The 14,608-nt window shown below is 43.6% G+C and overlaps 1 long non-coding RNA gene across 1 annotated transcript; it reads right to left on the bottom strand.

Annotated features, from left to right (window-relative positions):
* Window positions 1–1,330: 1,330 nt before the first annotated feature.
* On the bottom strand, window positions 1,331–12,938 carry LOC307175227. The gene is made up of 3 exons (XR_013824269.1): window positions 12,860–12,938; window positions 10,478–11,248; window positions 1,331–2,004 (listed from the first exon to the last, which is right to left on the bottom strand). It is a non-coding gene; the product is annotated as an uncharacterized lncRNA (long non-coding RNA).
* Window positions 12,939–14,608: the final 1,670 nt, after the last annotated feature.

A 14,608-nucleotide genomic window follows, 5' to 3' on the forward strand; every position in this document is an offset into this window, starting at 1 on the left:
AGAGGTTTTAAGAAGGTGAAGGACATGATGAGATGTGTTATTTTGGAAATCCTCTGTTGTATCGTTGAGGATGTGCCATGAGATGCATCACAAGAAAGGGCTTCTGGTTCTGCCACTCACAAACCAGGGGACTTCGGGAAAATTTTTTTTTTTTTTTTTTTTTTTTTGCGGTACGCGGCCTCTCACTGTTGCGGCCTCTCCCGTTGCGGAGCACAGGCTGTGGAGCACAGGCTCTGGACGCGCAGGCTCAGCGGCCATGGCTCACGGGTGCAGCCGCTCGGCAGCATGTGGGATCTTCCCGGACCGGGGCACGAACCCGAGTCCCCTGCATCGGCAGGCGGACTCTCAACCACTGCGCCACCAGGGAAGCCCGGGAAAAATTATTAATTTACTGATTTATAATCATGGACAAAAAATTATTTTTAATAGGGTTCCAAATAATTTGTTACTGATTATATTAGTCAGAGGTTCTCCAGAGAAATACATAATACATAATATTATATAAAATAGAGTATATCTAGTATGTAATAAGAGTATATATAATATGTTATATGTAACAATATAATATATAATAATGAGTATATATAATTATATATAATGAGAGACAGAGAGACTTATTTTAGGGAATTTGCTCACGTGATTGCACCAGTGGGCAAGTCCAAAATCTGTAGGGTAGGCTGGCAGGCTGGAGACCCGGAGAACAGTTGCTGTTGTGACTTGAGTGCAGAGGGAGTCTTCTGGTAGCATTTCCTCTTCTTTGGGAGACCTCAGTCTGTTTTCTTTTAAGTCCTTCAGCTGATTGAATGTGGCCCATACACATTACAGAGGGAAATCTGCTTTAGCAAAAGTCTACTGATTTAAATGTTAATGTGGTATGTATACAATGGAATATTACTCAGCCATAAAAAAGAATGAAATGATGCCATTTGCAGCAACATGGATGGACCTAGAGATTATCATACTAAGTGAAGTAAGTCAGACGGAGAAAGACAAATACCATATGATATTGATTATATGTGGAATCTAAAAAAAAAAAGATACACATGAACTTATTTACAAAATAGAAATAGACTCACAGACATAGAAAACAAACATGGTTACTAAAAGGGAAAAGGGGGGGATAAATTAGGAGTTTGGGATTAACATACACACACCACAGTATATAAAATAGATAACCAACAAGGACCTACTGTAGAGCACAGGGAACTATACTCAATATTTTGTAATAACCTATAAGGGAAAAGAATCTGAAAAAGAATATGTGTATATATATATATATATATATATATATATATATATATATATGTATACGTATACATATATGTGTGTGTGTGTGTATATATACATATATATATATATATATAACGGAATCACTTTTCTGTACACCTGAAACTAACACAACATTGTAAATCTATTATACTTCAATTAAAAAAAAGAATCAGAAAAAAATGTTAATCTCTTATAAAAGAATGCCTACACAGACATCTAATCCAAAATATTTGGGTACCTTGGTCTAGCCAAGCTGACACAAAAAATTTCACCACCACACCAGTAATAGTTGAACTGTCAGAGTTTGCATGCATATTGCTTTTATCAGTAAAAGAGAGGAGTTGTCCATTCGTCTCGCCTTTGCATTTCCAATACAATTGAATGGGACCACAGCTTGTCTGGAATACCCTTGAGTGTATGCTGGAAAAAGTTGGCTCTAGTATTGGAAAGGTCAAACAAGGAATCTGCACCTTGTATTGCCTTCTGTGGAGATCCCTGTGGGCCTCAGCCCCTTTCTGAGGAATTTCTTACACTTTGGTCAAGATTCTGTATACCAAATGCCCTACTACCCTGGAAAAGTGGATTTACCTGTGCTGGCATCCTTGGATAGGAAGAGAAGGGGCATCCACACGTTGCATCAACTTTCTGAATCAATCAGATCTTTGTTGGGCGGGTGAAGAGGAGGTGATGTAGAGAAAGAACATAACCATAGTGCGGATAGATGCTGAGGGATGCCTGGAAAGACAGTGGAAGGCAAAGAGCATCAGAAACTAGGAGAAGTAGAAATCAGCAGAGGGAAGGACAAGGACGGAGGGGAATATGATTACACACGGTAGCGTGGTTGGGTCACCGTAATGATAAAGCATTAAGTTGTGAGTAGAGACCGTCTGTGGTTGGAAAGATAACCTTCTCACCAGCTTGCCTCCTAAATGACCTAACGACCCAGTGCCCACTATATTCTCACTCCCCAAGTGTCCTTACCCTGAGGTGACCCACGGACTCCCACCGTGAAGTAACCTAAGTACCTCACCACCCCCTTGCATCCTAATAAAAGGCAAATTCAGAAATAAATGCTGACTTAGTCTCTCTGGCTCACTTATCTCAGCGGCAACATTTGGGATTGTGCCGGGTCATCGACAAAGGTCTCTTCTGCTGCAACTTTTATTTTGACATGAGATAGCATTGGGACCAAATGGATGGTTGACACAGCAATGCTCTAAGAATATGAAAGAAAGACAGGTCAACCGTCTGGAGTTTTTATTCCTGGCTGCCCAGACCTCCACCTGATCCTACATTTGACAGAAGGTCAGCTGGAGTGTACTGTGGGTGTCAGCTAGTTCAGTCCTTTTGTGTTGCTGTCTCTGCACAAAGAGTTTTTTCTAAAAACGTGGGTGTTTTTCAACGATAAATACATATTCATTGCAAGGAGATGTAAGATGAGAAAAATAACATCGTAATCACTCCTACTATCTAGAGACAGCAATCGTTAATAAATTCAAGTATCTCTCTCCTCTTCGTGCTCTTTTCATCATGAACATTTTTGCCATGAAATGTTTTATGGAAATTAGATGTTCATAGCTACACAGCATTATGTCATGTGGATATACCAAAATGGAATTAATTCTCTTATTGAAGTTGCCTCATTTCTCAATGATTTAAATAATGCCCCAAAGAATATACTTATATGTAAATCTTTTTTGTAAAGAAAAATATCTATTTCAGAGAGTTGTAATTCTTTAGTATGCTAAATATTACACAATAAAGTGTAATAAAATGGAAAGAAAATATAAGCAATAGTGAGCCTCTTCGAAAATTTTTCTATAGTAGATTCTCTTTTATGTGTGTGCATGGTTTTACAATTTTATTTCTAAAGGTCATTTTCAGAAGACAGAATTTTGCGAGTTTTCATACTAAGTGTAGGGACTTCCCTGGTAGCACAGTGGATAAGACTCCGAGCTCCCAATGCAGGGGGCCGGGGTTCAATCCATAGTAGGGGAGCTAAGGTCCCACGTGCCACAACTAAGGAGCCCGCCTGCCGCAATTAAGACCTGGTGCGACCAAGATAAATAAATAAAAGATGAGTGGTAATTATTTAAAAAAAATACTAAGTGTGCAGGATGCGTTAGTTTACCATATCTTTATGTACATCTCTGATACTTCTTTCGTATGAGCCACTGAAAGCTGAAGTTTGAACATTCATGGGTTTGACACCCACTGCTAAACTGCCACTCCCCCAAAAAGTTGTGTCTATTTACGGTCTCACCAGAAGAGACTATAAAGGCACCCCGTTTCCTTACACCCAAGTCAACATTGAGTATTACCTTTTTTTAAAATTAATTAATTTATTTATTTTGGCTGCACTGTGTCTTTGTTGCGGCATAGTTGCGGCATGTGGGATCTTAGTTCCCCAACCAGGGATCGAACCTGGACCCCCTGCACTGGGAGTGCAGAGTCTTACGCACTGGACCACCAGGGAAGTCCCGAGTATTATCTTTTTTTCTCTGTGCTTTTGTCAAATTGACATGTGAATGTGACATCTCACCTGAATTTGCATTTCTTTGATAATTAGTGAAATAGCCCTCTCTTCATATATTTAATGACCATTTACATTTCTCCTTTCATGCATCATGTCTTGAAATCATTTGCCTATTTTTTTCTATTGGTGTGCTTATCTTTTTTCTGATTGATTTTAAGAGTTCTTTATATATGAAGGAAGTTATTTGTCTGTATAAGGTAAAAACAAACAAACAAAACCCCTGAATTTTCTCTGTTGCTAACGGGGGAAAAAGACTTCCCCCCTCTTTTCAAGGAACATTTCCTTGGAAATAACTACTATTTTTAAAACCTTCCTCTATGAATTTGACATGTATGTAAATCTTTTCAGAGGCTAAACAAGCCTCTTGCTAGCCTTACAACTCTGCAATGTTTCTCTTTAGAGCCTGGGGTTCTCTTTTTGAAGTGCAAACATTAATGAAGAGAGTGCCTCTCACTCCTAGTCACTGTGGGAGGTTGACCTGGGCTCCTTGCTGTAAATCTCCTGATTGTCATGGAGATACAAGGAGATGTTTTATTTTTCCTTCAAATAAAGGCAATTAACTATCAGAGATGGCTACCTCAGTTACCGTGGGTATATTTAACAAATGGTGGGGTCAAGTCCTCTTACAAGAGGGAAAATTACTGTGAATCCTGAAAACCCGTGTATGATGGGTTACATCTTCTAGGTTATACACAAAGGTGGGGTTTCTTTGTCTTTTTAATCTCATTAGCATATTACCCGTATGTGCCTGGCAGTCTGTTTTAATGTGAATTCAGTAATAAAACTGGTTTCTTTATTTTGTACATCTGTGCAGATTTCCAGAATAGACTGGAGATTTTACTCTTAATTTTTTTCCCAACAATTATATGTTCCAAGCTGGTTTTGCATTTTGTTTATTTCTGTGTTTCTGATGTGTTAATTGATGGGCCGATGTTCTGTATTTGCTCCTCCAGCACCATGTGAATTGCCTTCCTCCCCTTTGAAGTCCCAAACCTCTTTTGTGTTGAGCTGAAGATGGTTTTTTTTGTTGTTTTTTTTTTGCGGTACGCGGGCCTCTCACTGCTGTGGCCTCTCCCGTTGCGGAGCACAGGCTCTGGACGCGCAGGCTCAGCGGCCATGGCCCACGGGCCCAGCTGCTCCGCGGCATGTGGGATCCTCCCGGACCGGGGCATGAACCCGTGTCCCCTGCATCGGCAGGCGGACTCTCAACCACTGCGCCACCAGGGAAGCCCCCTGAAGATGGTATTTAAGGGGAGGGCTTGGGCCATTTCGGCAAGTTACTCAGTCTTCCTGGGTCTCTCCCATCTATACATGTTATTAAGCTTTGTTTCATTTCCTTCTGTTAACCTGCCTCATGTCAAATTAATTCTTAGACCAGCTTGAAGAGCTTGGAAAGGTAGAGGAACATTTTTTCCTTCCTGACAACAGTAAAGCACATGGTGGATTAGTTTGCTAGGGCTGCCACAGCAAAGTACCACAAACTGGGGGGCTTAAACCACAGAAATTTGTTGTTTCACAGTTCTGGAGGTCAGAAGTCTGAAACCAAGGTGTTGGCAGGGCTAATTCCCTTTGAGGACTGTGAAGGAAGGGTGTGTTCCAGAAGGATCTCTCTCCTTGGCATGTAGATCTTGATGTCCACAATGCATCCCAGTCCTGTATGACTGACTGTGTCCAAATTTCCCTCAGTAGTGTTGGATTAGGGTCCACCCTAATGACCTCACTTTAACTTGATTGTCTCTGTAAAGACCCTATCTCCAAATAAGATCATATTCTGAGGTCCTGGCAGTTAGGATTCAACATATGGATTTGGGGGGAACACAGTTCAATCTATAACACACGGTGAAGTCCTCTATTTGTTATGTCAACAACTGGAGTTGACCATTGCCAGCAGCACCGAGGTGGAACCTCTCCACAAGCCATTTCCCCACCAGACAGTCCTGATGACCAAAGGAAAAATGTATTTGCAAGCAGAAGACTCGGTGCCGTCCTCTCTCTCTCTCTTTTTTTTTTTTTGCGGTACACGGGCCTCTCACTGTTGTGGCCTCTCCCGTTGCAGAGCACGGGCTCCAGACGCGCAGGCTCAGCGGCCATGGCTCATGGACCCAGCCGCTCCACGGCATGTGGGATCCTCCCGGACCGGGGCACGAACCCATGCCCCCTGCATTGGCAGGCGGACTCTCAACCACTGCGCCACCAGGGAAGCCCCCTATCTCATTTTTAAAGAGGCTTCATTTTCACTTGAGGGAATGGCCTTTACTACAGAAACAATCACTTAAATTGTTTCCTTCTTCACCTTGTCTTTCCATATCTGTTAATTGAGAATAAAATCTCACATATGTGGACTCTGCATAAAATTTAGAGGACATTAGAAAACTTTTGTGTTAAAACCGTTAGTAAACCTTTATGGATCCAGAAAAACTGTCAGGTTCTAACGTGATTAATGTGTAACCTACATGACTGGGTAGATTTTTCTCATTTTGCTAACAGACTGTGCTTGAATCGATTTACCAACATCAGACCAAGGATGGATGGGAAAACAACGGCACTGAGAGTTTTCCTTCCCTCCTGTTTCATACTGACAGCATAAGAAGAGGAAGAAAATGGAAGTTTCCAGAATGGGGGGAGGGGGGAAGGGGAGGGAAAGCAGCTGAGGAATGTAATAGGATGCAATCAAAGGTCTGTGTGACAGAGGAAGTCGTGGGCTTATCTTTCTCCAGTGTAAAGGATCAGCATTCACGGTGGTACAGCTAATTCATCTGCAGTCAGACCTAGGTGTGTTGACTGAAAAAAAAAAGCACAACCTAAAAGTTCAGAGTTACATTTTATCCAGCAGACTTGTTAAGGACTTAAGTCTAGTAGGCAGCCTCTTAGATAACTCTGAGGGACGTCTCCGAAGAGGTAAAGGAGGACCCAGGATATAGAGGAGTTTTTGCAGCAAAGACCAGGTAGTCGGAACATCAAAGGGTTACAGTTAATGAAAGAAAACCAGATATCTCAAGTTAAGGGATTTAGCGCTTTTCTATGTACGGGAAGATGCAAGAGTCTGGGCTCATTAAAACCATTCCTTTGATATGTACCTAAACCATCTAGGACCAGTATCTTGTTTTCTCCATCCTGAATACCCTCAGGGTGCATCCTCGCGTGTGGAAAGGGGGGATCTTCAGTGGCTGACGGCTTGATGGACCCACATTCTTTGTTTACTGATATGGCAGGTGACATTCTTGGTCCACAGTTGGAATCCTACTCCTTCCACTTACAGGTTCTGAATAGTCGCTCAATTTCCCTGAACCTAGGGGTGAACAATGCCCACCGTGCAGAATTCCTGTGTTGATTTGCGCATCCCAACACATATGGGAACAACTAACAAATGCCCGATTTGAACCAATGGTTCATTTCCAGGAAAGTAAGGAAGTAAATTAAATGATTAAACAATTCCCTAAGCTGTGGCAAGATGTCCTCTTGTGCTCTTTTTGGTTGAGTAGACAAAGGGTTTAGTTTCTCTCGGGGATGACATCATGGGAGTGAATGTCACAGCCCAGAGAAGAAAGGGGAGAGTTAAAAGTGATTCAGGGTCTTACAACTGTTATTGCAAAAGCACTTTTCTGTGTTTATAATTTTCAGGAAGTGGATTATTAGAAAAACCCAGAAGTAACGGATCGACAGTGAATTAGCTACTTGATTGTTGTCAACAGAGGAAAAAACTATAATACAACTTAATCACTGACCGCAATCTGATTTCTTTAAAGAAGGTTCCACGTCTGGAAAAGAAGACTGTGGGTGTAGGAGGTGACTGTTGCACACTGTGAATGCTTCTGTGTGGGTGCAGAAAGTGGGGAGGCTGGAAATGAAAATACTGTCATTATTTCTCCTTAAAGGCGAAGGTAAACAGAAGTGGGAGCCATTTGGATGGGTGCTGGTACAGAAAATGCGGTTTAAAAATAAGTTAACATTGCCACTTTAAATCGAAAACAGTGCACCCTCCTCGATAGATTGTATTTCGTCTTTGCTTCCAAGTTTATTCTGTATAATGTAAGCAATAGTTCTCAATGTTTTTCCCTGTAGGCAATCTATCGTTGACTTTGCTAATCACTACGTTGCAGGAGTACCTCATCCTGGTAGCCAGCACCCTGGAGGGGTAATTAATCTCTTTGTCTTAAAAATAGCCGGTTCAGAAACATGTGTTGAAGGGCTTCCCTGGTGGCGCAGTGGTTGAGAATCCGCCTGCCAATTCAGGGAACACGGGTTCCAGCCCTGGTCCGGGAAGATCCCACATGCTGCGGAGCAGCTAAGCCTGTGCACCACAACTACTGAGCCTGCGCTCTAGAACCTGCGAGCCACAACTACTGAAGCCTGTGCACCTAGAGCCTGTGCTTCGCAACAAGAGAAGCTACCGTAATGAGAAGCCCGTGCACCGCAACAAAGACCCAACACAGCCAAAAATAAAACCAATAAATTTAAATAAATAAATAAAAATGTAAAAACCCAACAAACCTATAAAAAAAGAAAGAAAAAAAACACATGTTGAGCTTGTATGTATTCGAAAGGCTGCCATAATGGGGGCTGTGGAGATGCCTGAGACATGACTCATGCCCACTAGGATATCAAACATCTTTCCAGGAGGAGATGGGATTCCTCACAATGGTGGGGAGAAGGGGTGGCTGGAAGTGTTTGAGTTAAAATTTGAAGGATGGGTAAATAAGATGGGGGAAGTCACTCTAGAAGGACCAAATTGAGCAAAAACAGGAAGTGAACAATGTCCATGGACGGAACAATTTAAGCCACATTGTTAATAAATGATCATCTCCACCTTAGCAAGGGGTCCTGTATAGTGACAAGGCTCGGGGAAGATACTGCGGGATGGGGGCCATTTGTTACGTTCTCAAATTGCAGTCTGGGGCACATCAGACTGGACAGGAGCGGGAGGCGGCCAAGCGAGAGCAGACGGACCTTTACCTTCTCTGTGTTCTCCCAACTGCTCGGCATTTTGTTTTTAAACAATGCTACTGTATTCAGTTTTAATCTTGTTTTTAAAAAAGCTTAAATCAACCATCCACACAAAATAACAAAACTTCACCTTGTGTGGGTGACTGCCTGATACAGGATACTGCCTGGTACTGATCAAATAACAACCTGCAGTGAACATGACATGTACGATTACAAGGTGCTGTGTCAATGTCAAACACTTCCAGTATCGTTCCTCTGTCCCCACGTACGGTTGGTCCTGAAGTCTTTTATAGAGAGGAGTCCTGCACTGGCCCAGCTCTGAAACAGACCATGTACAGGAAAGGTCCACTGTGCCCACTCCAGGTGCCAGGTCTCTAGGAGTCCTCTTCTTATTCACAAACTAGGGTAATGTATGTAAGAGTTAAGGGAATGGGACTTCCCTGGTGTGGCAGTGGCTAAGAATTCACCTGCCAGTGCAGGGGACACAGGTTCGATCTCTGGTCCAGGAAGATCCCACATGCTGCGGAGCAACTAAGTCCGTGTGCCACAACTACTGAGACCATGTGCTGCAACTACTGAAGCCCGTGCACCTAGAGCCCGTGCTCCACAACAAGAGAAGCCACGTCAGTGAGAAGCCTGTGCACTCCGACAAAGACCCAATGCAGCCAAAAATAAATAAGTAAAAATAAATAAATAAATAGATAAATTTATACATACATACATACATATATATATATATATATATATATATATATATATATATATATATATATATATATATAAAATAGGGGAATGTGCTTAGTCAAAGGCTCTTCTGTCCAAGGACAGGAGGGAGGGGATGAGAAGAAGAGCATCCTCGTGGCCTGACTAGAAGACAGAGCTATTGAGTCAGTGGGAGGAGATGGGGAGAAGAGGAAATAAATACTATTAGACTTGTTTCTGTAGAACCAAAATCCTCACTGTTCTACATCACATAGAAACTATGTATTTTCCCAAACCCAAAAGTAATGTGTTATTATCACTAAGAACCATTATTTTCTGGTGATGCATTGCCAGCAATATTTATATAATTATGAGCTGGATTAGAAAAATATGGTATCATTTTAGACTTAAGTGAGGATAGTAAGATAGCCCATCAGCCTCTCATATTTGCTCTATAGGACAATATGTTCCACTTTAATTTCTTTTTATTGTTTCATATTCAGATAGGATAGGTCCATAGCTCAATAAATGTCATTTTCTCGTTTGGATACAATCACAAAATGAGTACAGGTTTCAGCCTCCAGGCACAAGAATGCCCTGAATTTCATAGCACGAAGCCCCCAGTGCTATCACAGCCAGATGTGACAATATCATGTTCTATTACAAGAAATAATTAAGGTCCTCGTCATCCCTATTCCTTGCAGCAATTTTCTTTAGAATGACCCTTTGCTTTTAAATTTTAGTCTAGGGCTTCCCTGGTGGCGCAGTGGTTGAGAGTCCGCCTGCCGATGCAGGCGACACGGGTTCGTGCCCCGGTCCGGGAAGATCCCACATGCCGCGGAGCAGCTGGGCCCGTGAGCCATGGCCACTGAGCCTGCGCGTCTGGAGCCTGTGCTCCGCAATGGGAGATGCCAAAACAGTGAGAGGCCCATGTACCGCAAAAAATAAAAATAAATAATAATAAATTTTAGTCTAAGTGGAAATTACTATCAATGCAGCAGTATGAGATTTACAACAAATCCTTACCATTGTCTTGGACAATGAGTGAAGAAGGTCTCGAAGACTTATTGGTCCCGCATTCCCTCATGTCGTAGAGCATCTGATACCTGGAGAGAAGGGTCTGGTTCAAGGTCACGATGAACCGTTTTTTAGCAGAACCAGAAGCAGAGGTGGGAGAGTAGTCGTGCTGATGTGAGCTGAGTGAGTGGGACGTAGCAGGAGACACAAGTGTGGACAAGTATTTTCAGCATCTTGTCAATGGAGGGGAAGAGGAGTAGAGTGGGGATGGGGGGAGAGGCACGCAGGAGGCGCCATCATGGTTTTTTTTGGCTGCGCTGGGTCTTCGTTGCTGCGTGCGGGCTTTCTCTAGTTGCAGCCAGTAGGGCTACTCTTCGTTGCGGTGCGCAGGCTTCTCATTGCGGTGGCTTCTCTTGTTGCGGAGCACGGACTCTAGGCACGTGCGCTTCAGTAGTTGTGGCATGTGGGCTCAGTAGTTGTGGCACGCGGGCTTAATTGCTCCGCAGCATGTGGGATCTTCCCGGACCAGGGCTCGAACCCGTGTCCCCTGCATCGGCAGGCGGATTCTTAACCCACCGGGGCGCCATCATCTTTAATGGATGGGAGGTGTTAGGCTCCTTAATGGCTGAGGGAAGAAGGTGACAGAAGGAGGAAATGTAGACCCAGAAGCAGCAACACTGAGAGAAGGAAGCTGTCTGCCCAGAATATTGGAGGACATGTGGTCGGGGAGCAGGGTGGGGAAGCAGTCTGCAGCCAAGGTCAGACGCCAGCACCTCTTGCCTAGAAACAAAGAGACAAATCTCTTGCTGAGTAAACTAGAACAGAAATAAAACCTGAGAGCACACAAGGTCAGTACTGAAAATAAATAATTAGCAGCCAGGTCCGAGTCTGTGGCCCAAGAGTCCGTTGCAGGGTTTTAGGAGGACAGAGGACACTGGGAGCTGCTAGGTGATGCCGAGAGCAGAAAGGGTGAGATGCTGAAAGCCACAGTCCCCAGAAGGACATAAATATAGAGAAACCAAAGCTATCAAGGAGTTCGGGGCTGGGAAGATGGAAATAGCAACACGGAGACAGCTACTAGAAGGATCCAATGAATTCTGCTGAACTGTTTTCCTTATATGGGACTGGAGTTGGTTTGGGGAGGACCACGTTTACTGAGGATTGATATTCCGGAACAACCTGTTTTTACCAATGAGAACACAAGCACACGGGGGGGGGTGGGGGGGCGTTAAGCTCCTCCCCCCAGCTCACGGTGATAGGTGGTGGGGGGAGGATGACACCCACCCCTGGTCTGACCCCAGCGCCTCCAGTGTCACATGACCTTGCCTCCCAGTCCTACCAAGTTGACTGAACCAGGTTTATTCCATTAGACAGAATTTGCAACAGGAAGGAACAGGGGTGACTAGAACAACATGTATACAGTCTCAGCTTCCAGAGGCTCGACAAGCCCCAGCATGAACAGTCATGGTCACAGGTGATGTTCCCATGGGGTGCTTCCTCCCTGCTCCCAAGTGGACAGACCTTGTTTTAGAATACAGGTTTATTATTATTTGGGTGTGATAAGCCGATGGATTAGGAGACAGCTGACATTGAAAAGGTAGGTTGTTACTCACAGTTCCCAAGAGGAGGGGCACACTATGCCATGGGCAGGGGTGGGGGGCACTTGGGAGAGCACCAGGGTCAGTCACAGGCAGAGAGAGAGAGGGAACTGAGACAGGAACTTTTATTGTGGTCTCTTTAAGCAGGAATAGGCAAGACAGGGCCAGCAGGCTCAGGTCTGGCTAGTGTGAATCATTCCAGGGCTCTGAGGCATGGGGACTGCCCCTGGTTGTCTGGTACCTGGGCCTGGGGGGATTAGGGCGGGGGGAGAGTGAGCCAGGGTGAGAGCCCAGCACAGGAGATGGCTGGGGTGTGAGCTCTGGATGGCTTGGTTTGTATTTGAAAGGTGTGCTCAAGGGCTAGTTATTTGCCATCTCTAGGAATTAGCTAACCCTGTGAGGGGGAGTCCCTCCAGGGTCAGCCTGGCCCCAGATGTCAAACCATCAGAAGTACAGGAAATAAAAGGCATGACTCATCCACATCTCCATTGGCATAATACTCCTAGCCTCACCCAGGGAAAGTAAATGACTTGTCTGTTGGGAATTTGGAAGAAAACTGGGCCTTATTTCCATCCTTTCCCTCTCAGGTGGGTGGCTGACTTCAGAGAGCACATCTTTCTTTCCCTGAGTCCTGCGAGCAGCTCAGCCGTAGCTTTGCCCAGTGGTGGAGGGCGGCATGAAGTGCCTCTAACTGGAAGGGGAAACAATGTTCACTTCTGGAGCTGAGTATCAGGAAGTCTGCTTGCCTGAAGAAACGAGCCGCATTCACCAAAGCCACTTAGTAAAAACCCACCTGATATTTGGTTGTATTTCTCCAGTGTTCAGCACTCCGGTGTTTTACTATCGTTCCAGGAACTTGTAAGGGTAACAACTGCAATTATATGGAAATAGATTTTGATCCTGAATACCAGTCAGTAAAATGGCTGGGACTCCAAACACCCTTTCTACCTGGCAAAGAAAACTGAGTGGCTCAAAGAATCTGGGCTGTCACTTAACTTCTTCTGCTAAGGTTTTGTTGCCTTTTCTTTATGAATATGTGACATATTCCCTTGGGCAACACACAGCATCCAAAAAGACCCTTTTTGTCACTAGTCACTTAATGACAGAATTCAACTCTCTTGTCCATTAGGGTGAGTTTCTGACCTAAGACAGTCTAAGAATGATCAGCAATCCCCTGGGTCCTTACTCTTGCTTTAAGAATCTTAATCCCACGACCAACCAGAAATCCTGAAGCCTTCTTCATTATTCCTCTCTGGCAGTTTACTGCATCTTCTGAAATTGATCTCAATTTGGCATTCCCTGATGTGCCAGAGTCACCACGAGACAGCAGATTTCTCAATTCAGATGAAAAAGATGGGGGGAGAAATGGGACACTGTGGTTCGCTAGTTCACGTACTGCATTTTGTTTACCATAAAGCAAGAAATTAAGCCAATGTTTGAGACAGATTTACGCACCATAAAATATACATTTAAGTGTACATTTTGATTAATTTTGACCTATGTAACCACAGTGTAGAATATTTCCATCACTCTTTACAATAGCTCCTCCCTCACCCTTCACACAGAGGCAACTTCTATTCTGATTTGCGTCACCATAGTTTCATTTAGCTTGTTCGAGAACTTCATATAAATAAAATGAAATAGTGTGTACCCTTTTTTAAAAATTAAATTTCTTTTCCTTTCTGTTTTTTTTTGTTTTTGGCTGCGTTGGGTCCTCGTTACTGCATGCGGGCTTTCTCTAGTTGCGGTGAGCGGGGGCTACTCTTCGTTGCGGTGTGTGGGCTTCTCATTGCGGTGGCTTCTCTTGTGGAGCATGGGCTCTAGCCACATGGGCTTCAGTAGTTGTGGCACACTGGCTCAGTAGTTGTGGCACACGGGCTTAGTTGCTCCGCGGCAATGTGGGATCTTTCCAGACCAGGGCTCGAACCCATGTCCCCTGAACTGGCAGGCAGATTCTTAACCACTGCACCAATTTTTTAAAAATTTAATTTATTTTATTTTATTTTTGGCTGGAAATAGTGTGTACCCTTTTGTGTAAGACTACTTTCATTAAATTTTTTTACATTGCTTCATGTTATTGCACCTATCAGTGATTTATTCCTTTTTATTTATTTATTTTTTACTATTTATTTATTTGGTTGCGCCGGTCTTAGTTGCAGCAGGAGGGCTGCTTAGTTGTGGCATGTGAACTCTTAGTTGTGGCATGTGGGATCTAGTTCCCTGGCCAGGGATCAAACCTGGGCCCCCTACATTGGTAGCAGGGAGTCTTATCCACTGTGCCACCAGGGAAGTCCCTATTCCTTTTTATTGCTGAGTAGTATTTCATTGTGTGGATGTATCATAATTATTTATCCATTCTGGTGAAGTACAAATGTGCATTCTCTCCTTCTGGCTACAGAGATGTTATGAACATTCATATACAAGTTTTTTGTGGACATACATATTCATTGCTCTTGGGAAGGAGTTGAAATGATGTTACAGTGTAGGTGTATGTCAACTTTATAAGAAACTGCCAAGGAATTTATCTTTTTTTTGCGGTACG

This window comes from Stenella coeruleoalba (assembly GCF_951394435.1).
Source record: "Stenella coeruleoalba genome assembly, chromosome: 16".
NCBI lineage: Eukaryota > Metazoa > Chordata > Mammalia > Artiodactyla > Delphinidae > Stenella > Stenella coeruleoalba.